General features: G+C 35.1%; 1 long non-coding RNA gene across 1 annotated transcript in view; it reads left to right on the top strand.

Annotated features, from left to right (window-relative positions):
* LOC107033196 (uncharacterized) overlaps positions 1-25,398 on the top strand; it is a 70,521-nt gene extending 45,123 nt beyond the window's left edge. The window contains exons 4-6 of the long non-coding RNA XR_012075213.1: positions 1,488-1,537; positions 6,250-6,318; positions 25,195-25,398. This is a non-coding gene — a long non-coding RNA (uncharacterized lncRNA). The remainder of the gene's footprint in view (positions 1-1,487; positions 1,538-6,249; positions 6,319-25,194) is intronic.
* Positions 25,399-25,634: the final 236 nt, after the last annotated feature.

Below are 25,634 nucleotides of genomic sequence, written 5' to 3'. Positions count from 1 at the left end.
CCACTGAGATAAAAGTACTAGATAAACAAGAAAAAAAAAAAACCACCACGCACACACACAAAATACCACAAGTCAATTCTTATCCTTGTTTCTCTATTCAAAAAAGTATATTTTTTTCTCTACATTTTAGTTAGTTGTTTGGGTCAGATGTTTGAAGAATAAATAACTAGTCTTCTTCCCCATCTCCTTAACATTGTAGGATTCTTGTGGTCAAAACCCCTGTTTGCTGGGGGAAGTGGATATAGCTCCGTGGTAGAGTGCATGCTTAACATACATGAGGTCCTGGGTTCAATCCCCAGTACCTCTGTTAAAAAAAAGCCATCGTGGGCAGAGAACCCTCTGAGCCATATTCACACCAGCAACTAGCAAACACAAGTTTTCCCTGTCTCCAGGCAATTACACTTGAAGTTCATTTTTGCCCAGAAGTCATGCCTCCTCTCTCTCCATTCGGCTTCCCCCTTCACATATCAGATTAAGTGACGTCTCAGAGAGGTCGAAATCAGACTATGCTCCCTGTTTTACACGCTCGTAGCGCTCAATTTCCTTCACAGCATTTACCATGACGGCCAACACAGAACCACCTGAGTAATTGTACTTGAAGCACAGAATCATGCTGCCTCCCTGGTATGTAGTATAGTTCCTGGCAGAAAGCCAATGCTCAAAAATACTGAGGAGCAAGTGTAACACACGAATAAATGTGGTTGTTGAATACAACAGAGTGGAAGAATCTAGAACTGGAAAATATTGTTAATGTCAACTGATGCTCAGCTCCTTCATTTAAGATAACGATTCTAGTGGTGACATTGGAAAAGTTCTTTAAATAGGTAAATGAATGAGGGAATGGATGGATGAGTAAACAGTGTGTGTATCTATATGTCGATACACACATACATGCACACATGTGAATATACTTAACTTACTTGGCTGCTTATTTGTACTTGAAAAGTTTACTAACTTTTGAGAAAGTGTAGTGTGAGTGGGGAAAATGCCATAGGGCAGGGTGCCGGGCATCAGGAGGAAAGCTGAGCAGATGGCCCGGGCATCTGGCCATGCCTCATTATTAAGCGATTGTGTAACCTTCAGGCACTCTGGACCTTAAGTTCATTCTTTGTAAAATGACTTAACTGGCTTTGATCTCTATGAGCCCTATTTTATTAATTCTAAAAGGTACATTTTCCCCACATTTTAACCTCTCTGAAATCAAGGTGCATCTTACAGTCAACGGCATTTTACATCCTTGTCAAGTGTTGTTGTGAGTGACATAAACAAAATTAAAGTCTTCCCTGATACCTTCTGGGAGGATCAAGAAAGCCTGAATAACAAAGCACTTTAGATTCACTGGAATACACAGACTTTGAGCCATAAAATTCTGTGATTAAGTTCTTTCTTTTACTATCCACTTCCTAACATTTTAAATTTAAAAAATAGGTATAGAATAGCATGTCTTGTGTGGATCACTGACTTGATCCCTGTTAATCATTTTGCAGGTCAAAATACCCAGGATGTTTAGGCTTATAACAGACATGTGACAGAGAAGGTAAGTTTTCCTCTTCTGTACGTATCACTGCTGTCTGAGCATTCCCCAGCATATGAAGCTATATTTCTTCCCAAAGCCAGACCTGGATGAGTAAAGTAGTAAGAACCCTTGCCTGAATATTAGATCCTAACATCGAATGTATAAACCTTGTCTTAAGTTGGCACTGTATACTCAGGCTTCCTCTGTTCCTTTTAACTGATGAAGATTATTTTTAAGGCCCTCAGCATCTTTGTATAGTTGCTTACTTGATATAAATGCAGTAGTAATGCCTTTAAAGTATGAAAGTATGAGTCTATGCCAAAGATCACCTTTTGTTTTACTAAAGATTACTGAGAGGAAATAAGAAAAATCATGTTTGCTCTCCAAGTTCTTCCAGTGTTTTGAGACACTGGTTTACACTTTATGCCGATGTGCTTTTCTCTAATATCAGTGCTCAAGACACAGTGAAGCAAATTAAAAAAAAAGAAAATCCCTGAATGCTGATTAGACATATCACCACTAAAAAACTCCATTTATAAGCTAGGATTTGTTATATGCAAATATTTTCTGCCTCTTCTTTTGTTCTGTTTAAAGCAATAAAATGCATTTTATAAATATATATATATATATAAACAAAAACCATACAGGTGGATATTCACCTGAAGATGTTCTTGTCCAGTTGAAGAAATACTCCCGTACCTAGAATCCTCCAAACGAGAAGCTTCATTTCCCTACTCAGTGTGAGCAGTATACATACTGTGAAAACCTAGAAATGAATGATTTGCCACTTTTCATATCCTTTCACACCACAGTGGATTTTTTTTTATGAATTCCATACCACATATTTATTCAAACCATCATGATATATCTTGATAAATAAACACTATGTTTCTTGGCCCCTGTCCCAACCTCAGAAGCATTTGAGAGGCCTTCCACTGCTCTATCATTTATTTTTTAATTATTTTGCATTTCAACATTCTGCACACAGTCAATTCAGTTAATTACCTAGGAAACTCTCTAGGAAAAAAAAAAAAAGGTGGATGTCTCTCTCCCAGACAGAGAATTTTACACACAGAGCCAACATCTGGACACATCTATACATACCACCCCAACCACACAAAGACTTTCTTCCTTGGGTTTTTTATTGCCTTGTCCTAATAGTTAATGTTTTTCTATAAACCATATTGAATTCTCCTTCTTGGGTTAAAAATAGCACAATTTTTAATCTCCTCCTTTAGTCCTGGAGTCAGTTTGTTTCAAAAACATATTGATTATATGTCAAACCTTTACTGACAACTGGCTTTCTGCTAATTTTTGCTATGCAGCTAGTGTTATTTAAGCAGAGGTATTTGCACTTAAAGCCAACTGATGCAGCATGAGCTGTGTAGATGGTGCATTAGGGAGAACAGCTGATGGATTGCAAATCTCCGCATTTCACCAACAGAAATGAATTTGAATCCATCAATTTTACTCCCTTATGCCAAATTTAGGAAGTTGAGTTTATGCAGATCTGTCAAAATATTACATTAAACACCTAGATGAACGAGTTAAATTAATTTAATTTTGGAGTTTGCCTTGATTGGGTTAGGCTAGTTCAGTGCACAAAGCAAAAACTCCCCGGCAAATTGAGCCTCGTCAGAGGAGATCATGGCAGCGCAGCTGTGCTCAGCTGAGTGGTCAAAGTGTTAGAAACCGGTGACAAGGGAAAGGAGGTGCCCAGGCTTTCCTTGTGACACCCATGCCTGTCTTTTACTTAACACCTATCTGATGTCCCCAAAGAAAGTAACCACAGCAGTGAATAAAATTAAGATGAAAAAAGGCCACTGCGCTTGCAATGCAGAGCAGATCAGTCAGGGCGACCAGAATGAAAGAGAAAAGGGAACAATAATCCTGCTGTGTGGTTATATAGCACCTTTCATGGAAACAATGTGAGAATTCTCTATTTTTGCAGGCCAGCTCCCCCGAGGGCTTTGAAAGCAATTCAGGAGGGAAATAAAAGGATTGCAGAACAGATTTCAGGCTTGAATGATAAAATGGACATTCTGCAAGACAGATTTTACTGAATTGATAACTGGATGATTGAGGCTGTCACACATAAATAAATTGAAAAGGAGTAAAATCAAAAAGAAAGCAGAAAATTTTGAAAGGATATAAAAGTACAAAGAAAACCCGATGACCTTGAAAGAAGGTCAGAGAACCAGCCTCTATATTCAGAGACAGTCAAGAGGATTCAAACCTGGAAACCTAGGGGGCTACTGACAGGTATACTAAGTACTAAAATATGAGATCCAGACATTTCCAGAACAGTGTGCTGCTCACACCGCACAGCTGGTGAGGGTTAAGCAGTTATCAAATCATGGGATAAGTAAGTTGATCTAAGCAGTATTCACCCTGAAGTCCAGTCTTCTTTTTTCATCTTCCCTTTTATGGAGGAATGGGTCTGGGGATGCACCACGATGGAGGGGTTATCATGCAGAACCTGGGCTTCTGCTGTAGTTTCTCCCAGGTATCTCTTATGGGAAACTCTGGGCCCTACAAGATATGCCTCCCATAGGCTGTATCTCATTCCCTAAGGAGTAATAGAGAGAAGCCACCTTGGCCAGCTCTGTGGGTTACAGCTTAGACCCTGAAAGAGGATGGATGGAGGATCAACTATGATCAGAGAACCTATAAAGGGAAGGGGTTCCACTGGAGATCCTTTCTCATCCTGCTGTTAGAAAATGTCCATCCAACTTACTCTCTAACCACTGGTCAACACTGATAGGTCATGGTCGGGGCATTCTTGTCTCAAAGACAGAGAGGAAGAGGAGCTGGGGGATGTGGGGTGAGATGTCCAAAGCAGCTACTTACCGTGGGCAAGGAGATATGCCTTGTCCCATGTGACCCCAGGTCTCAGGGTTGCCTTATTCCTGGACAAGGTGGCCACCTTCCTTCCTGTGTCCAGGGAGTCTCTAGAGAAACTATCTTGTCATGTGGGTCAACTCTTCCAGGAGGCATACCACATACCCTTTTTTAGCCAATGAGAAGGAAATGCAGTAGTGTCCAGAAGTAAATACAAAATAGACTTTTGATGCCTTCTCATTATCAGTTTCTCCCATTCTTCTACAATTTAAAAGATCAAAGTGCCACATTACATTTGCAAACATTCATAGTAAAGATTATGCTGTTCTACCTGAAGGCTAAGTCTGGTTGTCACATTGAGGGAAGAACCACAAGGAAATTTTTAGAACAGGTTTCTATTTAATATTATCTGGTACAAAGTAAGGATTTGCTAGTGCTGGCAATAGCTTCTGCTACCCTTATAAATGTGTTCTGTGAGCATCATCTGAAACTGGATTTCGTTCTGTGATAGGAATGTGGTATGCACGTGTGTAGGGGTATACGTGTGGGTGTACACAGACACAGAGGTTGTCATGCTGCAACTGAAAGATACTGTTACCCAATAATAGTGAAGTGATGCTATTGCACTGTATCAACTACAACAAAATTTCAGGGTTAATTACAGTAAAGAATATGTGACCTAAATGGGGAAAAAAAAAAAACATGATATTTAGAGAAAGAAAGATGGGAATAGCTCAAAATCAATGTAGTTAAACTCTTTTTTTTTAATTGAAGTATAGTCAGTTTGCAATGTGTTAATTTCTGGTATATAGCATAGTGATTCAGTTATAAATATAGGTATATATACCCCTTTTCATATTCTTTTTTATTATATCATTACCGGTATTGAATATAGTTTCCTGTGCCGTACAGTAGGACCTTGTTGTTTATCTATTTTATATATTGTGGTTAGTATCTGCAAATTCCTGAGCTCCCAATTAATCCCTCCCCACCCCGTTTCCCCCTGGTAACCATAAGTTTGTTTTGTGTGTCTGTCAGTCTGTCTCTGTTTTGTAAATGAGTTCATTTGTGTCCTTTTTTTTTTTAAAGATTCCACATATAAGTGATATCATCTGGTGTTTTTCTTTCTGTTTCTGGCTTACTTCACTCAGAATGACAATCTCTAGGTACATCCATGTTGCACACAGTTTAACTCTTAACCCTACCAGGGAGCTTGGCTATCATCCTTAAATTCTCTTGCTCTGTCTTCATCTCTGAAATGAAGCTATCAGTACCCACTTATCTAGGGTAATGGCAAGATTAAAAATTATGTAAACATAGTGGCTTCACAGAGCAGACACTTAATAAATTGTAGTTACTATGATTACCAAGAAACAGCACAATATAAAGCAAGAAGTGGGGACTTTCAAAAGAAAGGAACTGATCTGAAACCCAGTTTGATATTTGTCAGCTGGATGACTTTGGGAAAGATCCTTAACAGCTATGACACTCTGTTGCCTCTATGTCAAATGGGCATAATAGTAATAATCTCATAGGACTGTTGTAAATAATAAAAAATAAGATAAGATAAGGAAAGTGCTTACCTGGGATACAGTAGCTGCTCAAAGAATGTGAATTCGCTTGGTTCCCTGCCATGCAACTAAACAGATCTACTTGTGTGAAGTTTTGTTCTTCATTGATAAAAAATGAAAAGCATTTTTAAACAGATACCCAGAAAAGCCTTCCTATAATTATTCCTAAAATAGCCATGGTATGCAGTCAGAATGTTCAATTACACAGAAAGTCATTTTGTGGATAGTAGCTTCTATCACTTATGAATCATTCTTTTCTCTTTCTGCCTGCTTGTTTGATCCTCTCCCTCCAACTTGGATAAAACGCCTGTTATGTTAAAGGCATGAGCTAGAAGCTGGAGCTGAAGGGACGAGAAAACCTTTATCCAATTAACGTGCACTCCCCTTAAGGTAAGAGCCTTCACTAGCAGTGTTTCCCTTCCCTGCTTCATAAAGCCTCTATTGTGTTAACTTCTCTGCCAGTAACTAACTCCCTGTTAACTCCTCTTTCATCCATTTATTGTATTTCCATTGTCCTGTGCTAATCCAAGCACTGATGCCAAAAGAGAGGGGGCCAGCAGAGGAGGATTCCTGCCCAAAGTTCCTTGGAGCCCCTCCCTTGAGAATCTCCCAACAGCCTGGCCAGGGTAGAACAGAATTTCACCGGCAGCTGAGGCAGTAGTTCACGGCCCTGTGAGAATGTGACATCTCACTTTCATTCAGAATGCTTCTCTGCTCTCCGTTTCTCTTAGATTTTACTTTGCCTGCCTCCGGGACTCAGATGCTTTCATAGAATTGATGCAAACCCCTGGGAAATTTATTTGTCCTCTGATATCATCCATGCTAATGCTCCCCTCCATTAGCTCAGATAATCAAGAGTTGACTATACATAGAACTGTGGGGGATTACAAAAACACTTAAGATCTAATGAGAGCGAGTGGAAAAATACTGAAGGAAATTTTTAAAGGGAGAGAGCGAGCAGACAGCAGGCCACAAATGTGCACATAAATCAACTATAATGCCCTAGCAAAATACAAGAATTAAAGAGGATGTGTGATGGACTAACTGGCATAAATGTCGCTAAGACCGGATCAGTGTCACAGTGCCACCAGAGGATAGCAACCAGAATATTATGAAAGTGGGTCAGGGTTGAGGAAAGAGGTTGGCATTTGGGGAAAGGAAAGTCAGGTGACTATCATTTTGATTCTGATCCCTCTGAAATTAGTTCCTTTCTTAAAAAGATGATTTTAGACTGTAATTGATCTCGAGTCGAGGTGGAAATCAAGGCACAAGGCAGGGCCAGTTGTCATTCTTAGGAGTAGCCCAGCCATCATGTATGATGGGCAGTTACAGCTAAGAAATGAAGGGGTGGTGCCAGTCCGCAGCAGAGGTACACAGGCCCACACCAGTTAGATAGCACGGGCCCCTGGAATGCAAGAATAGCCCCCACTGTTCTTCATGGTTAAACCTCATCGATATTTCTTACTAGCAGCGTGGAAGAAATCACAGGCCCACCAATATCATGAAAGAGAAGGGATTTGGAAAATTCCAATTTCCTTTTTAACGTCTGTTACTTTTTATATAACAGGCTAGGGCATTGGAGTGGTTCACTGCAAATTAAAATAATGATGCCCACGACAGCAGTGGTTATATGACCAAAGAATTAGCATGTTGTTAAGATTCCAGGTGAATTTTTGTGATAAGCGATTTCATAAATACTATTTTCCCCTTCCCCAGTCATGGATACCAGCCAGTTCACATTCACTGGGAGGGTTGTACAGCAGCCCTTCAGAGCTCCTTTGGATTTTGCCAAAAAAGTATATATCTGCCTATTTTTGTAAAGCCATTCACCCAAGTAAACTTAATGCCTGATAAGCCGATCCAACACTGCAGCAATGGACTAATTACTGAAATCACCGAAAGGTGATGAAGGTCTCTATATGGTAGTGAACCTTTTGCAACAAAACTCTCTCACACTGGTAGTTCATCGGCAGAATTCTTGCCTGCCATTTGCAGCAATATCAAAGTGCCACTAACAACTGTTGTCTGGTGATTCACTATACAGAATGAAAATATGCACATAAAGCTTAAACAACAATAAAAAAGCTGATCTTAGATGAAGCACTTCACCTGTAAAAAGGAGCCACTAAAATTATTGGGATTCCCTGGAGATAGAAAAATACAAATCTGGAATGTCTATCAGAGTCCTCATATCAGAGCATGGAAAAGAAAGTTAATTTCTAGAAAAAAAAAACCTTATTCCATTGACCTATCTCCTCCAAGATGGTTTAGGTAAATTCTTTCATATTGCAACCTCATTAAGCAAAAGTTAGCATCAAGTAAGAGGAGTAGGGTGATCTATCTGAATTATCAAAGGGAGTTCATTATATTTTTACATACACAAGAAGATAAGAAAAAGAGAACTAAGTATTCCTTCTGTGTCTTCATCACTGAATAAATATGAAGTAGCAATAAGATTCAGAGTCTCCAACCCAAAGAAAAATGTGTTGAAGCCACATAGTCTTATGTAAGTACTGGGCTGAGACTAGGATGGCAGAGCAGGTGGAGATAATTACAAAGGATCTGGCAGATACAGAACGAATGGCAGGGAGAAAGCAGAGATATGCTAGGTACTTGTGAACTTGCTGCAAAGGGAGTATAATCCCTTAGCCGACTTCACCCCAGAAGATCGCTGTTGTGAAAAGAGGAAGTGTGTGTTAGTCGTGTTGATCCTATTGGCAGTGATCCCTCTGAAGCATCAACAGGAGACAGGATGACCTCCACAGTTAACTGGCCACCTGTGAGAATGCCTCCTGAAGGAAGGCTGAGAACACTTAAGTGACTGCTTTGGTAGAAAGAGGGTAAATAACTAGTGTCATAAGCCGTGCAGTAAAATTCACTAGCACGTGCCCTTCAGCAGCCTCAAGAGCCAAAGTGTAAATGATGCTAAGTCTGGATGTAAAACACTGGATCTTCACAGAGCACACGATGTTGTTTTCCTGGGATTTATTTTTTCAGTATATTTATGTTTCTTTTTATTTTTCTAAAAGGATACTGGTATGGAGTTGGATGGTAATTAATAGCACTTTTTGTGTTCGTATTATTTTAAATGCTTCCAAATCTTTAAAATTAAGCTTTGCGATAACTGTGAAGTCGCGTGCAGCTGCAAGAAGTGATACAGAGATTCCTACACCCGGTAACCAGTTTCCCTCAATGGTAACATCTTGCAAGACTATAGCAAAGTATCAAACCAAGATATTGACATTAATACCGTCAAAATATATAACATTTTTACTACCAAAAAGATCCCTCATCCCTTCATAACCTCATCCTCCACACTCACTCTCTCTCTTGTCCTTGGCCTCAGCAACCATTAATCTCTTCTTCATTTCTATAACTTCATCCTTTGAAGAAAATTCTAAGGATAGAATTATACAGCATGTGATCTTTGGGGATTAGCTTTTCTTTTCATTCAGCATAATTCTCTGGAAATTCATTTATGTTGTTGCATGTATCATTTTTTTCTTAATTTCTGAGTAGTATTCCATTGTGTGGCTTAATCACCTAACCATTCAACCTTTGAAAGACACCTGGATTGTTGCCCTTTTTGGCTATCACTAATGATGCTTCTATGGCCACCTTGTATACAGATCTTTGTGTGAGCATACATTTTCCTTTCTCTGGAATTAATATCCAAGAGTGACAGTTCTGAGCAATGTAACAATTGCATATTAAGTTTTACAAGAAACTAACAAACTGTTTTCCAGACTGGCTATATCCTTTTATATTCCCACTAGCAATATATGAAAGATAAATTTTTTTGTATTCTTATTAGTATTTATTATTTCAGCCATTCTGATAGGTGTATATTCTTCTGGTCTTTAGCTTCTCTTTCCCTCCTTTTGACAGGGTATTTCACAGAGCAAAAGGTTTTAAACTTGATGGCATCCAGTTTATCAATTTTTCATATAATGAATCATGTTTTTGGTACTGAGTTTAAGAATTCCTTTTTTTGCCATAGATTCTGAAGACTTTCCATCTTTTTACTTTCAACTTACCTATATTATTTATATTATTTGTATTTGAAGAGAGTGTTTTGTAGACAACATATAGCTGGATTTTTTCCCCCTACTCTGCCAATCTCTGCTTTTAATTATGTATTTAGATCATTTACATTTAAGGTAACTGTTGACATGTTATAGCTCAAGTCTGGCATTTTCTTATCTGTTTTATGACTATTGCCTCTGTTTCTCATTCTTCTGTTCTCTTTTTTTTAATTTTCTCATGGGTTATTTTAATATCTCTTTTGTATTGCATCTAGATTTATTGATACTGAGTTTTGAACTTTCTTAGTTGACTTAGGTATTACTCGCTCTCTCTATATATATATATATAAAATCATAGTCTACTGTAATTGATATTTTACCAGAATTTTTTATATCTAATCATCTTGAGAGAAGTTTATGTGTGTCAGTCTATATCTAATTAATATCATATCAACTGTTACATATCCAGGAGTAGATATATATTCTTCAATATTCAAAATAAATTAATCAAAAAACAACAGAACTGAAAGGAGAAACAGGCAAACCTACAATGATATTTGGAGATTTCAACACCTCTCTTTTTCAGAAATTAATAGAACAAATAAATCAGCAAGGATATGAAAGACCTAACACTTTCAATACATTCAAACTTATTGGCAGAATATAGCAGAAAACACATTTTTTCAAGTACATGTTAAACACCAACATAGACTATATTCTGGGCCATAAACAAAATCTTAACAAATCTTAAAGACTAGAAAAAACATAAAGTAAAAGTGTCCAAAGGCATTAAATTAGGAATCAAAACAAACAGATACCTGGAAAATCTCCAAATATTTATAAATTAAATAATATACACTGAAACAACTCTGGGTCAAAGAGAAATCCTCAAGGGAAATTAAAAGGTATTTTGAACTGAGTTAAAATGAAAATACAACCTACCAAAATTTCTGGGATACAGCTAAAACCATGTTTAGAGGAAAATGTGTACCATTAAATGCTTATTTTGGAAAGTAAGTAAAGTTGACTATCAGTAATCTTAGCTTCAGAAACTGGAAAGCGAAGAAAAAATTAAACCCAAAGCTAAAGGAAGAAATAAAATAATGATCTTAAGAGCAGACATAAATGCAATTAAAAAGCATAAAAATAGAGAAAAGCAATGAGAGCAAAACTGATGCTATAAAAATGTAAATAGAATTGGTATCTATGCCCATAGGGTTCACAATTTAAATGAATAACCAATGCCTTCAAAGATACAAACTACCAAAATTCACTCAAGAAAGAAGAAACAGAATATCATAATATCTATACAAGAATTAAAATTAATTATTAAAATATGTTACCTAAGAAAACTCCTGGCCCAAAAACCATCACAGACAGCTTCTAGCAAATATTTGGGGAAGAAATACTACCACATCTATAAAAACTTTCCTAGCAAACTGAAGATGAAGGAATACTTCTTCTTTAATTCTCTTATTAATTCAGTTATCTTATAAGTTCAGCATTACTGTAATAACAAAACTGGATAAAGACAATATAAAAAAAACTACAGACCAATATCCGTTATGGACATAGATGCAAAAAATCCTCAACAAAATATTAGCAAATCAAATCCAGCAATATATAAAAAGAATAATAGATTGCCACCAAGTAGGATTCATTTGAAGAACGCAAGCCTGGCCTAGTATTAGAATATCAATTAAAATAATTCACTAGATTAGCAGACCAATGATGAAAGTCACCGAGTCATCTCAACAGGTGTGGGAAAAAGCTTCTGACAAAATTCAACATTGATTCATGACTTAAAAATTCCTCAGGAAACTAAAAATTGAATGCTTACTCAACCTGATAGATAGATTTTACTAAAAGTTGAGAGTTGTCATTATAGTACTTAATGATGAAACACTGGGATTCCCCATTAGACTGAGAATAAGGCAAAGATGTCCTTTCTCATAACTTTTATTCAACATTATACTGAAAGTCCTAGATAGTGGAATAAGCCATGGAAAGAATAAAAGGCACACAGACTGGAAAGAGAGAAAGAATTATGTCTGTATTCACAACAACACATCTGTGTAGAAAATCCTAAAGCATCTTTAAAATGGGTCAATTTGAAAAGTTCACAAGATACAAGACCATATACAAAAATCACTTGTATTTTTATAAATCAGCAATGAATAATTGGAAATTGAAATTTTAAAACACAATAAAATTTACAACAGCACAGAAAAATTATATACTTAGGTATAAATCAAACAAATACATTTAGGATAAATATGGGGAAACTATAAAATGTTAATAAAAGAAATTTTAAAAAATGGTAAATGGAGAAATATACAGTGTTCATGAATTAGAAGCCTTAATATTATTAAGACATAAATTGTTTCCAAATCGATCTACCTATTCAACTCAATTCAAATTAAATTCCCAGGAGGCTTGCTTTATAAATATTGATTATCTGAGTCTAAAATGCATATGGAAAAGCAGGAAAACTAGAAAATCCAATTAATTTTGAAAATGAAGAACAAAAAAGGAAGACAAACACTACCCAATTCAATATTTATTCCAATGATCAAGATGGTGGTGATAGTACACATAAGTCAATGAGACAGAGTCCAGAAATATACCCAGAGCATCAAAATCAACTAATTTTGGTAAAAAGTACAAAGGCTATTCAGTGAAGGAAGCATAGTCTTTTCAACAATGGAACTAGGAAAACTGTACATCTGTGTGTCCAGTGTAAGTAATGAACTTTGACCCACATTTTGTTAACTCAAAATGAATCATAGACCAAAACATAAAACACAAAGCCATAAAACTTCTGGCAGGAAATATAGGAGAAGATCCTTGGGATCTCAGGCCAGGCAAAGAGTTTTTGTAGTTTATAGAGCCTTTAGATAGAAAATCTTCTACCAGAATGAGAAAAGCAAAATAGAATACAAACAGCAACAGAAGAACTCAACTGTATTACAGATGAATCCACACTGCATAGGGAAGAAGAGAACTAACCTAGGTCACTGCAGGAACTAGTACTTTGACTGGATACTGTAAGTCAACAGCAAGAAGAGCTATGAGAAAATATTTTTACTATATTTAGCAGGTATCTTTCTCCCAGGGGTATGTATGTATGGGTCAGCAATTCTACAATGAATTTTTGTACATACTATGTTTAAAAAAATAAGTGAGCATATTGTAGATAATAGAGTCAAGTTTCTTAGTATCAGAGAAGGAAGGTACAGTTACAGAATATAGGAAAGCTAGAGTGAACTTGTGGTATTGGATCGGAATCAGAGGTCTTAGTATGAACTTGTGGTTTTATACCATGTATGTTGATAGGTACATAAATAACTTGAGGTGTGCGTGTGTATGGTTGAGTTACTATATATATATATGTATGTATGTATATATATATATATATATATATATATATATATATGTGTGTGTGTGTGTATATATATATGCATTTCTAAGTTTTATCCACTGAGAGGGGCCTAGACGCAATGCATTTTAGTAGCAATGAGTGCATCTTCCATCCAGATCTTGCATTCTAAATACCGTCATCTATTTAAAGTAATCAATGCTCTTTGGTGAAATGGTTGATTCCAGGGCTGGAGCAAGAAAATGGCAGATGAGACTGGAGCATCTTGTGTTGGCACAAAGTAGTCAAATTCATAAAAGCCAACCTGAAAGAGCTCCTTTTGACCAAAGCTGGAAAATTTTGAGAAACAAAATGAACAAATATACCATTAGACTATAGCCTACAGAATAAAATAAATACCAAGCATTCCATACTGATATAAATAAATATTGGCACACATGAATAAATGAAGGAGAAGTAAGAGCTCTTCCTTACAGAATATTTTAAATTAACAAATGTAGAAAGAATAAGGGAAATGGAAAATCACCACTAGAAAATCATGGTAAAAATTGTTGATGACAAGAGCTAAAGACGGATGCTAACAGTAGTGGGCAAAAATCAGAGGAGAACATGAGATTTTTCAGTCTCAGCTTAACTCCCCTGGGGTGTTTATTAATGCAAAAGGAGAAAACAGCAGCATTACAGTGGAGGAGCACCGCAGACACCACGCTAGCCAGGTGATGAAGGGTAAATGAGGTATCAGCTTCATGTACCCTTTGATGTGTATGGTAGACTTACAGGAGCACATCGTTTCTGTGGCACTCTTGTCAAAAATGCATACCCTTAATCTAATTATGAGAAAAGACTAGACAAAAGCAAACTATAGGGCATTCTACAAGATAATTAACCAGCACTGTTCAAAAGCATCACAATCATGAAAGATAGGAAAGGCTATAAAACTGTCACAGCTTGGAAAAGACAAAGAAGACATAAAAATAAATGCAGTGTGGTACCCTGGATTGGGTCCTGGCAAGGAAGAAGTACAATAGGAATAAACTGGTGAGATCCAAATAAGATTCACAGCTTAGTTAGGAGTATCGCATCCAAGTTAATTTCTTACTTTTGAGAATCATACTAATGGTATGCAGGATATTGGGAAGCTGGGTGAAGTATATACGAAAACTCTGAACTAATTTTGCAGTTCTTCTCGAAGCCTAAAATTTTTTCAAAATGAAAGTTTTAAAGTTACATATTAAATTTCTCTTCCAGTGTTAGCATCAAACTATTTCTCCATATAATACTAGTTCTTAGACTCCTTTCTTGATTCCTTAGGACAGTATGATATTTTTCTATCCTTGGCATAGTACAGTATTTTATAAGTGTTTTTCATAGGTAGTATGATGGTGATGATAATTCTGTATGAAAGAATTAATCAGCTCCTTTCTCCTTTAAGCGTAAAATGGCATTGAGGTGAACATCTTCTAAAGTAAAGGTAAGAAAATAATTTGCCTACTTCCCTCTGATTCTCTCATCTTTATGATAGAATGCATTCTATGTAAAAGACCATGCTGATTGTGGGGGAAATCTGAATTTTCCTGTATTCTGTAGCATCAAGTATGGCACAAGCTAGAATAAAATTTAGAGGTCAGGCCTGAGGTCACTGAACTAGTGAGTTGCAGTGCTTTGGTTTACTGAACGCCCCTAGTCCAGGGCTTTTTTGAGCAACCTTTGTTGCATCTTACATAGGAAATTTTATACAGCATCTTAAAGGTTTTTCGATTACTGGGTTGTTGGTTGGATTGTTTTAATAAAAGTAATAAAATTCGTAGTTAATTTTAAATTTAGTAGTTGAAGAACAAGGGAAATGTTTCTTCAATGCAGTTTCCTTGCATGGTGTCTCAGATGGTTTTGCCATCACCAGTTTCACTGAGAACATCACCCTGTTGGAAGCTGCAACCTGAACAGATGAAGCACCTTTCAACCTGAGTAATTACCTCCCAGGGTTCTAAACCCTCTGTGTCCAACACAGAACCAAGCCTTGTCATTAAGATATAAATTACCTTTCCCTTTTTGATCTGATTTAGAGGAGAACTGCAGGCTGGACAGCTGACTGGGAGGCAGGGGGCAGGAGAAATCGGAGCAGAGAAGAATGTTGGCCTGGAAAGAAGCTGCTTCTCCCCTGAAGGCGAGCTCTGCTCTGAGGCTTGGGATAGGAAAACATTGGGGATTAAAGCAATAGGAGGAGACGGGACTAGGAAATCAAGAAACAATTAAAGCAACAGCTGCTTCCCATCCCTTCCTCTCTGGCTTTTTCTTGTCCACTCTCAATGAGTTTTGTAGCCCAGGTTGGCGACAGAGCAGAACAAACTAAAACAGTCACTACGGATTTTTTTTTTTCCTTCCAAAACACTCTCAGTCCAAATAACTTCAGGACACACACATCTTAAACATTAAATTAACGGCCTTTTATCCTTTGCTGCCACCAAGATCCCCCAATTGTATAGAAATGAGGATTGGAAAATACTGCTTTGTGGACCTCTCAGGCAACCTGAACTTCTGAAAAACAATAGCTACAACAGATGTTTCTTTCATATGATCCGTGTTTGATCTCCTAAATAATGTTTCACTACCAGGGGCTTGGCAAAGGGTCAGGAAGTGTGTATAATTCAAGGGGAAAATATGGAAACAAAGAAAAATCCCATGATACCCTGAAACTGCTACAAATTCCACTGAACAAAATATGGTTTATGTTACAGCAAATAATCTTTATTTTAAATGTCTAATTTTCAAAGATACTTAAGTTTTCAGACAAAGGCAGGCAGCCGTTTGCAATAAAACCACACCATTTCATTTTGCAGACAATGGTGAAGAAGCCTTAAGACAATAAGACACACAGAGATGTCAAGTCAGATTCTCCCTAATGCTGTCCACTGACTTTCAAATCAGCTTTTGAAAATGTAGTCTATGACTTCTCCAACTTGACCTTCAGAAGTTGATTCAAATGTCCCATTTAACTTTGTGCTTATTTATTCCAGGGAATTCTTTTAAGATAAGAAACAGCTAGTTAATTGCTCATAATGATGCTCCACAGACTTGAAGAATACCACTCAGTTACTTCCCCCCCCAAAAAAAATCTCCCTTCACACACACACACACACACACATGCACAATTATTTCTCCCAATTTTTTTAACCTTTATTTGAAGATCCTTTTTCTCACTCTTGAAAATACTCTAAGAAAATATTCTTTTTTATTTGAATAGTTTCAAATAGTTTCAACATAGTCAAAGAAGTTTAGCCTAAAAACTTGAATGGCATTTGTCTTCTGTTTTAAGTCCCATTAGCTAAAATAATTCTCTTCATCATAAGTCAGTTCAATTGCACCTTCATTTGGTGTCACTCAGAAAGCTACAGTGATTAAAACACAGACTTTCAGGGATCAGACTTCTGGAGAAAAAAATGAGTGTGCCAGTGGTTTGTACTGACATACAGTGATGCCACACTTACCTAAGGAAGGGAGTACACATGGAATCAATGTGGTCTGTCATGCAAAGCATTTTTACGTATAAAATATGAAATTCATGGTCACAATTTGGAAGAATGCCAAGCCCATGAAATAATATCTTACCCATCTTTGTATGAACCATTCACAATCATAGAACATATGCAGTATAAATTGAAAAGCAAAACAATTTTAAGACCAACAAGAGAGATACAAAGTTATTTCAATTTAGAGTGCAGCAAATCTGCCCCATACTCAAAAGCCACAGTGTTAAACGTAAAATGTGTACTATTATTCCTTTCAGGAGCCATAGAAATGATTTTTCCCTGTTTCTTTCATAGGACTAATCTCTTACTTCATTATTATATATTTGCTCTTTTAATTCTCACTCCTCTAAAGAACCTGTGCATCCCTCAGGTGTCACTCCAAAGCACAGTCTATTGCACTTCTAAACCATGGAACATAGTAATTCGTTAGCCATATGGCTTTTAGTATCTGAAATGAGATCCCAGGAGTGAAATTCCTTATATTCAAGACCAGGTTCCTTTTCAAAATTGAGGTATAATAAGATTTGAACTTCAACTGATGAAAGTAAATGCAATTGTGAGAAAATGAATTTTATTTCAAGTAGTGAGAAATTCCCTAAAAAATAAAATCCCATAGGAATCTCTAAACTCAAAATATGAATTACTGGTTTTCAAAGAATTCACCCGTCTATCTACACCTAAGTGAAAAACGGTACTATGTTAAAAGATGCAAATGCTTGTTAGTTAGATTTGTCATCATATGTCACTGTTTTGTATGCACCATCTGTTTTTTTTTTTTCTTTTCTCTTTTGAATTGAGTTGAAGAAAGTATATTTTGAATGCGGCTAAATTTGACAGAATGCCTCTACTTAAGTTATCTTTGTTTTTAGGGTGATTTTCTATTTAATAATGAATAGATAGCCTTACTCATATTTAAATAACTAATTTTAAAGAAGGGAAAAAAGAATTTATTCACCTTTAATGTTTGATCTTAAAAAAAACTTTTACATGGTAGATAAAGACTATTACATTTAATAAGATTTCCCTTAGGTGTCAATTATTTTAAATCCAGATTTCACTTATTTCTATAAGAATGTGGTGGTTATTTAGACCATGAATACCTTTAAAGAGATCAAAGGCCTGTAGAAGACTAATGTATGAAGTAGAAATAAACTTGTCTTTTTCAAAGATTCTGAGAAGATTCCTTTCAAATCAAAGGCAGCAGAGCCCACTACTGGCCTAGTTGTTGAAACTTTTCTCTAGTCAAATAGTTGGATGTTGCTTGGAGCTAAACTTTTACTGGGTAAAAGCAAAGTCTAGGAAAATAAGTAGCACAAAATTTTAACTAGCTTTTAAAACCTAGTGATTTATTGCAGTACTGTGTGGTGGTCTGTTTAAAGATCAGCATTAGGGTGCTCCCATCACATATGGCATCTTGAAGGTACACTTCTGAAAATCTGTCATTCTTCACAGGACCAACTGTGACATGAGTCAGTCAAGTTGCTGGAATAAAGCCTGGAAAGAAACTCTCAATGAAGTTTTAGGAGCTTTGTGACTCTCTTCTGATTTCATGGACTATGCTTTATAAATGGAGTGATCAACATGAATTTAATCAACAAATATTTAATTGTTGTTATTACTCCACAAAGAAAAATGTCAGAGGAGTTTGTCTTAACTTGGGCTTTTAATGGAGGGTGTCTTAGTTTCCTGGGGTGGCTGTAAAAATTACCACAAACTAGGTAGCTTAAAGCCACATGTATTTACTCTCTCAGAGTTCTGGAACCAAAATCAAGGACCGTGCTCCCTCCAGAGGCTCCAGGGAAGAATCCATTCTCTGCTTCCTCCAGCTTCTGGTGGCAGTTGGCATTCCTCAGCTTGCGGGTGCATCACTCCAGTCTGTGCCTCTGTAGTCACACTGCCGTCTCCTTCATGTTTAAATCCCACTCTGCCTCTGATTTAGGAGGATTCATGTAATTGCATACAGGACCAGCCCACATAATCCATGATAATCTCCCATCTCAAGGTCCCTAACTTAATCACACCTGCAAAGTCCCTTTTTCCTAATAAGGTAACATTCACAGGTCCCAGGGATTGGGATCTAATATCTTTGGGGTGCCATTTTCAGCCTACCATGGAGAAATACAATATATTTCCTAAAAATTTATAGTTTAAAGCTGATCATCATCTGATCTGTGGATCTGAAAATTACCAAGCCAATGCTTAATTTAGAATTATCACAAGGTGGCACATTTAGCTACTTGATATAATAAGTGCAAATCTTCTTTAAAAGGAAATACACCCTTATGCAGGAGAGAAAAATAGCCAAATGAAAATAAGTTCTGAAGAAAGAAAAAAAAATGCACAAGAAAACAGCATGATAAATGAAAATATATAGAAGTAAAATATGTTTTCTATATATATATATATATATATATATATATATATATATATATATAAAAAGAATATATGTAGTAAAATGTTCCCACATTCATAATTTAAAATATTGATGGTGGGATCTGAGGACCCCAAAACACAACAATCTAGTTAAAATGAGTGGCTCAACCCAATTTTATTAACTTTATGATAACACGAACCCATGTTTTCATGATAGGGTTTTTTTTTTTAGCATTACTCGTAGTTTTATGATGGGGCTTCATTCAATTAAAATTTGTAGACCCAGAATAAAATAAATGTGTCTATTATGGCTAAAGAAATGAAAATGGGAATCAAAGTCATGAGGAGGGAAAAAAATGAAAATAAAAAATGACAGAGAATTTGTAAAAATTTTACAAAATTTTAGAAATAAAAATATAGTATTTTAAATATAAAAGTAAATGGATAGGTTAGAGAGCATATTAATAAAGAATAATAATAACTAACTCAATGAGATTTACCATGTGCAAGATACCCCTCTGAGCATTTACATTAATTAACTAATTTAATTCATATAAAAATTCATGAAATATGTATTATTTATTTCATTTTGCAGATAAAAATAAGGACAACAGATTAAGACATTTGCTTAAATTGTGTAACTACTGAATAACAGAACTAAGATTAAAACCTCAGCAGTCTGTCTGCAAAGGCCACTCTCCACTAAAATCCTCTGACAGCTGGATTAGGCACAAGTGAAGATAGAATTCCAGAACTGGGAGACAGTCCAGACTAAATTAACCAAATTGTAGAAACAAAGAGAAGGAAAATATGAAAGAGAGATGAGAAACAGAAGATAAAGTAAAATGGCTTAACATCTATCTAATTGGATTTCCATAAGGAGAGACTAGAAAAAATTCAGGGAAAATAATATTTGAACAGACAATTTTCGAGAATTTCCTCAAATGGACAAAAGAGATGAGTCTACCTAGTCAAGAGTCACAGTCAATTCCAAACAGGACAAAAAAAAAAAAAAAAAAGAAAGAAAAGAAACCTACACATAGATGCATACTAGTAAAAATGCAGAGCACCAAAGAAAACTATCATTGAAGAATGAGGATGAAATAAAGACATGTTCAAACAAAGAGAAATTTAAAGTGCTTAACAACAGCAGAAATTCAGCAAAGGAAATTACAGAGGTTATTATATTGGGAGATAAAAAAAAAATCCTAGAAATAGCTTTGAAAAGTAAGTGGAAAAGCCAAGCTTAAAAAATAATGCAACATATATCAGGTAATCTATACAAGCATTGGTTGAATAAGTTAGTACCATATCTAATTTGTGGCTTTAAACAAATCAAAATAAAGCTGAAATACTAATTGACAACCTCTGAGAACAGAAATGAGATAAAGAAAAAGTACTTAAGATTTTCTCGTAAATGTGAACTTTGGTTTTCAGACCAACCCTCCTACTCAGACTATCTGGTAATTCACATAATAAAAGAATACCTAACAATAACAAAAATCTCTTTAAATTTATTGGAGGGTGTCTAAGGAAGGAAAGATTTGCAAGTCAATAATCCAGAACAAAATGAGACCTACAGAGGGAAATTCAGATAAAAAAGGCTTTTGAAGTCACTATCCACACAAAGTAATTATTCTGGGAGTGATGAACTAAAAGCTAAAAAACTGAACAAAGTTATTTTGCAGATATATCAAGTAAGAAGACAAAAATTGAAATTCAGAGCTAGACAAAGAAGAGGGACTCTGCTAAACACCAAGGCATTTGTGGGGGTTCTAAAGTACTGAATTCGAAGGGTAAGAAGAACATGAAGTAGTCACTCATGGGGACTGAAGCCTGCTTCCAATCCTTTTAATATCATATTGGACTGAAATGATCAGGAACTATTATTACCCTTATCCCAGCTACTGACCAGAAGCGATAGTAAAATCCTCTGGAGAAATGGAGAAATACATCCAGATCCTCAAATTATATATACTAATTTTTGAGAAATCAGAAATAATCTGACATTCAAAAAGATTTTTTTAACTGAAAACCAAGAATAAAAAAGACTTTCAAGTATCTAGAAAGCATATTCATCACAGATGAATTTCTAAATCACATGAGAAAAGTTCTTGCAAAATAATCGAAGTCATTTAAATCTGATTTCTGCAAATTCCTCCCCAAAGCATACAAATTATAAAGGTAAACAAATAAAACCACCTATAAACCACTCTATCAAATAACTGACAACATTACAAACTTTAATTTCCTTGTAATTAAAGAAATAAATACCTAAGATAAACAGAAATATGGCACTCAGGGCAGAGAAAAGAGTCAGCCCAAATTGTGCAGAAAATAAATGAGGATAGTGCAAGCCATGAAGATGGTTTCACATCATCCTAGAAAGAGAAAATCTCAACCTAAGAGAGAAATGAAAGTCTGGGACCTGGTAGACAGAACACTGACAATAGAGAAATCAAAAGGAAAGGGCTTAAAATTGTATGGGAATGGGAGTAGATGTTGTGGGCTAGGCACAACTTCTGAGGGAGAGAAAAATGATGGAAAAGGGAGAAGATATCTTGAAACTTTGGTGGATAAAAAACAACTGGTGAAAATTAAGTGTTCTAAAGAAACAACAGGATTACAAAACCAGGAGACACACCAACCTCTTCCTTCAGAACAAAACAAACTAACAACAACAACAAAGAAAAACACCATTGATAAAAGATACTACAATTCAGTGAACCAAGTGAAGAGGTTGTTTTGAAATAATAACTCATTAAGCCATCAAAACCTCAATCACCTGCTAACATAGAATCACCTCTTACTAATTCTTAAGAAAGCTTTAAAAAAAAATTACAAATTACAAAAAAGAAGCAATATTTCTACAAAGCTAGTATAAACAGAAAATAAAAAAAACTGGAATAAAAACATTTTGGATGATGAAACATGCTCTTGTTGCCCATACCCCCTCATCCTCCTCACACACACACTCATACAAAGAGAAAAGAAAACAGAGGAACACTCTAAAACAACACTCCACTCAATTAAATTTCCTTAAACAAGCAATGTCAGATATGAAAATATATCACATCAGAGGTTTAATAATTCAAGAAAGAAACAAAAAGCAGAAAGATGGGAAAGTATTCACCAAACTCAGAAAAATAAATGAAAAACAAAGAGAAAAAAGCATAAATAAATTGAAGATTAAACCATGGTGTCTAAAGGAAAGTAGAATTGATTGGACATACTAAAATGGGCATTGTGGGGGTTAATAAAACTTATCCAGGAGAATGTGATGAATATGGATGATATGCAAAGAAGATCCAATAAATGTATAATTTGAATCCTTAAAACAAAATAAAACCACCACAAAGAAATATAAGTAATAATTAAAACAATAATGTGATCTTTCCAGAAACAAAAGAAAACCTGAACCTACTTATTTAAATGGTTCACATTATACCTAGAAAACTGGCCCAGAATGTCAACTCCAAGCATGAATACACAAAATAAGTGAACAATAACAATCAAAATGAAGGTAACTTCAAAAATAAAAGTGCTATACCCAACTATATGGTAATAAATATGAAAACCTACAGGAGATAGAGAATTTTAAAGAAAAATTCAGTTTACCAAAACTGAACATAGAAAAGATAGAAGTCTTTAAAAGATTAATTTCCTATAAATAGAAAAAGTTATAAAAATAATCTGTTAAGGCCCAGATGATTTCACAATGGAATTCTGCTAAGCTTTTAAATACCAGATAATGCCAGTGCTTTCTAAAGTGCTTCAAAACATAAGAAAGAATCAATTGTAGCATTTATAACTAACCTGATAAAGATATCATAAAAAATACATAATTACAGGCCAATTTCATTAGTGGATATCGCTAATCTTATATTCTATATTAACGATCAGAATCCAATAGCACTTTTTAAAATACTTCATTGTTAAGTAGGATTTACTCCATGAATGCAAGAGTGGTTCAATATTAGAAAATCTGTGGATATAATTTACAATATTAATAGATATGAAAAGAAAATTATATAATTATTTCCATAGATGCTGAAAAGATTTTTAACAAAATTCAGTGCACATTCCTGATTTAAAAATCACTCTCAATAAAATAAATTGCATACTTCCTTAACACCATAAAATATTTACTTTGTAGAAATAAGAAATATTGTGTATATTTCCTTAACACCATAAGATTTCTATTTTTCAGTATATATAGTAATATCTATTTTTTCTACACTTTAACTTAATAAACCTGTTGATATTCTCATAAAGGTTTTTTTAAAAAAAGCAAATATTCTCATATTTCCACTAATATTTAACATTGTTTTGAGAGCACAGACTATTATAATCAGACAAATTATAAAAATTAGAGGTACAAAAATTACAGATAGTATAAATGTATACATGGAAAACTCAAGAATATTGATAGAAATGATCAAAACAATACAATAATTTAGTAAGTTAGCAGGTTTAGTAATATATAACTAAAATACAAAAAATAATATTCATACATAGAAACAATAACAAGTAAGAAGGTGTGATAGGAGGGTTAATTCATTCATAAACACAGCAAAGAATATTTAATAAATTTGAAAGTAATTATTCTGAAATTATATTAAATTTTGAATTATTTTCCCCATTTTTTTAATGAAGTACACTTGATTTATAATGTTCTATTTGGTATACAGCATAGTGATTCAATTATATATATATTATATATTTACATAATATATATTATATATATAACATATATTATATATAATATATTTACATAATATATATAATATATATACACATATACATATTCTCTTTCATATTCTTTTTCATTACAGATAACTACAAGCCATTGAATATAGTTCCTTGTGCTATGCAGTAGGAAACTGTTGTTTATCTATTCTGTACAAAGTAGTTTATATCTACCAATCTCAAACTCCCAATTTATCTTTCCCCGCTAATTTTTTAAATTCTTAAAAAACAGGAAAGTGAACTTGATTGAAAGTCATCCTCTGTCCTTTAATGACTCTACATCATAAAGATGTCAGCTCTTCACAAGTTAATATGTAAATTATCACAATCCAAGCAAGGCTTTTAATTTCTAGTATGACAAAAGTTGACTTAAAAGTTTACTTTTTATCCACATTGATCTAAACATTTAAATCCATTCCAGTCAATATCATAGCAAGGTTTCTGGGAGACATAGACAAGTTAACAGTAAAATTTATACAATAAGGTACAGGTGCTAGAATAACTAAAACAATCTTTACAAAGAAGAATAATGTGGTAGAAATCATTCTACCTATTATTAAGGCCTGCTGTTTACCTACAATAATCAAGACATCGTGGTATTGCCAGAGGGAGAGGCAATTAAATCAGTGAAACAAAATAGAAAGCCCAGAAATAGTCCCACACAAATACATGCAAATGAAGTTTGACAGAGTTACTAAACCAATTCAATGACAAAGGATAGCCTTTTCAACAAATTGTGCTTGAACAACTTAAACATCCATAGGATAAAAGAACTTAAACCTAACCTTTCATACAAAAAAAAAAAAACCTCAAAATGGATTATGGACTTAAGGGTAAAATCTAAAACTACACAATTTATAGAGAAAAATAGAAGAAAATCTTTGGGATCTAGGGCTGGACAAAAAGTTCTTAGACTTGACCCCAAATGCTCAATGCATTAAAGAAAAAAATAAATTAAACATCATCAAATTTAAAAATTGTTTGCTTTGTGAAATACTCTGTTAAAGGATGGGAAGATAAACTACAGATTGGGGGAAAAATTGCTAACTGCCTTTGTGTCAAAGGTCTGGTCTCAAGAATATATGAAGAACTCACAAAGTGCTACCTTAATAAAGTGAACAATCCAAATGGAATATGGATGTATTTGTGAAGGTTCTCTGGAGAAACAGAACTGATCACTGATCGGATTTGTTTGTTTATTTGTTCATCATAGGAATTGGCTCACAAAACTATGGAGGCTGAGAAGTACGAAGATCTGCCTTCTGCACGCTGGAGAGCCAGGAAAGCCAGTGTTGTAATTCAGTTCGACTTTGAAGGCCTGAAGACCAGGAGAATATGGACGTGCCAGCTCTAGCAGACAGCAAGTCCTTTCTCCACCTTTTTCTTCTGTGCAGGCCCTCAATGGCCTGGTGATGCTCAATTACATAGGTAAGAACCGTCTTCTTTTTTTATTCAGATGCTAATTTTTTCTGGAAACAACTTCACAAACACACCCAGAAATAATGTTTTATTAGCTATCTGGGCATCCCTTAGCCCAGTCAAGTTGACACATAAAATTACCTATCACAATAAACAAAAGGCATGAATAGGTATTTCATGAAAAGCAAACAACACGTGAAAAAATGTTCAACCTCAGTAGACACTGAGGAAATG

This window comes from Vicugna pacos, chromosome 8 (genome assembly GCF_048564905.1).
Source record: "Vicugna pacos chromosome 8, VicPac4, whole genome shotgun sequence".
In the NCBI taxonomy this organism is placed as follows: domain Eukaryota; kingdom Metazoa; phylum Chordata; class Mammalia; order Artiodactyla; family Camelidae; genus Vicugna; species Vicugna pacos.
This window is presented reverse-complemented; position numbering and strand designations above follow the sequence as displayed.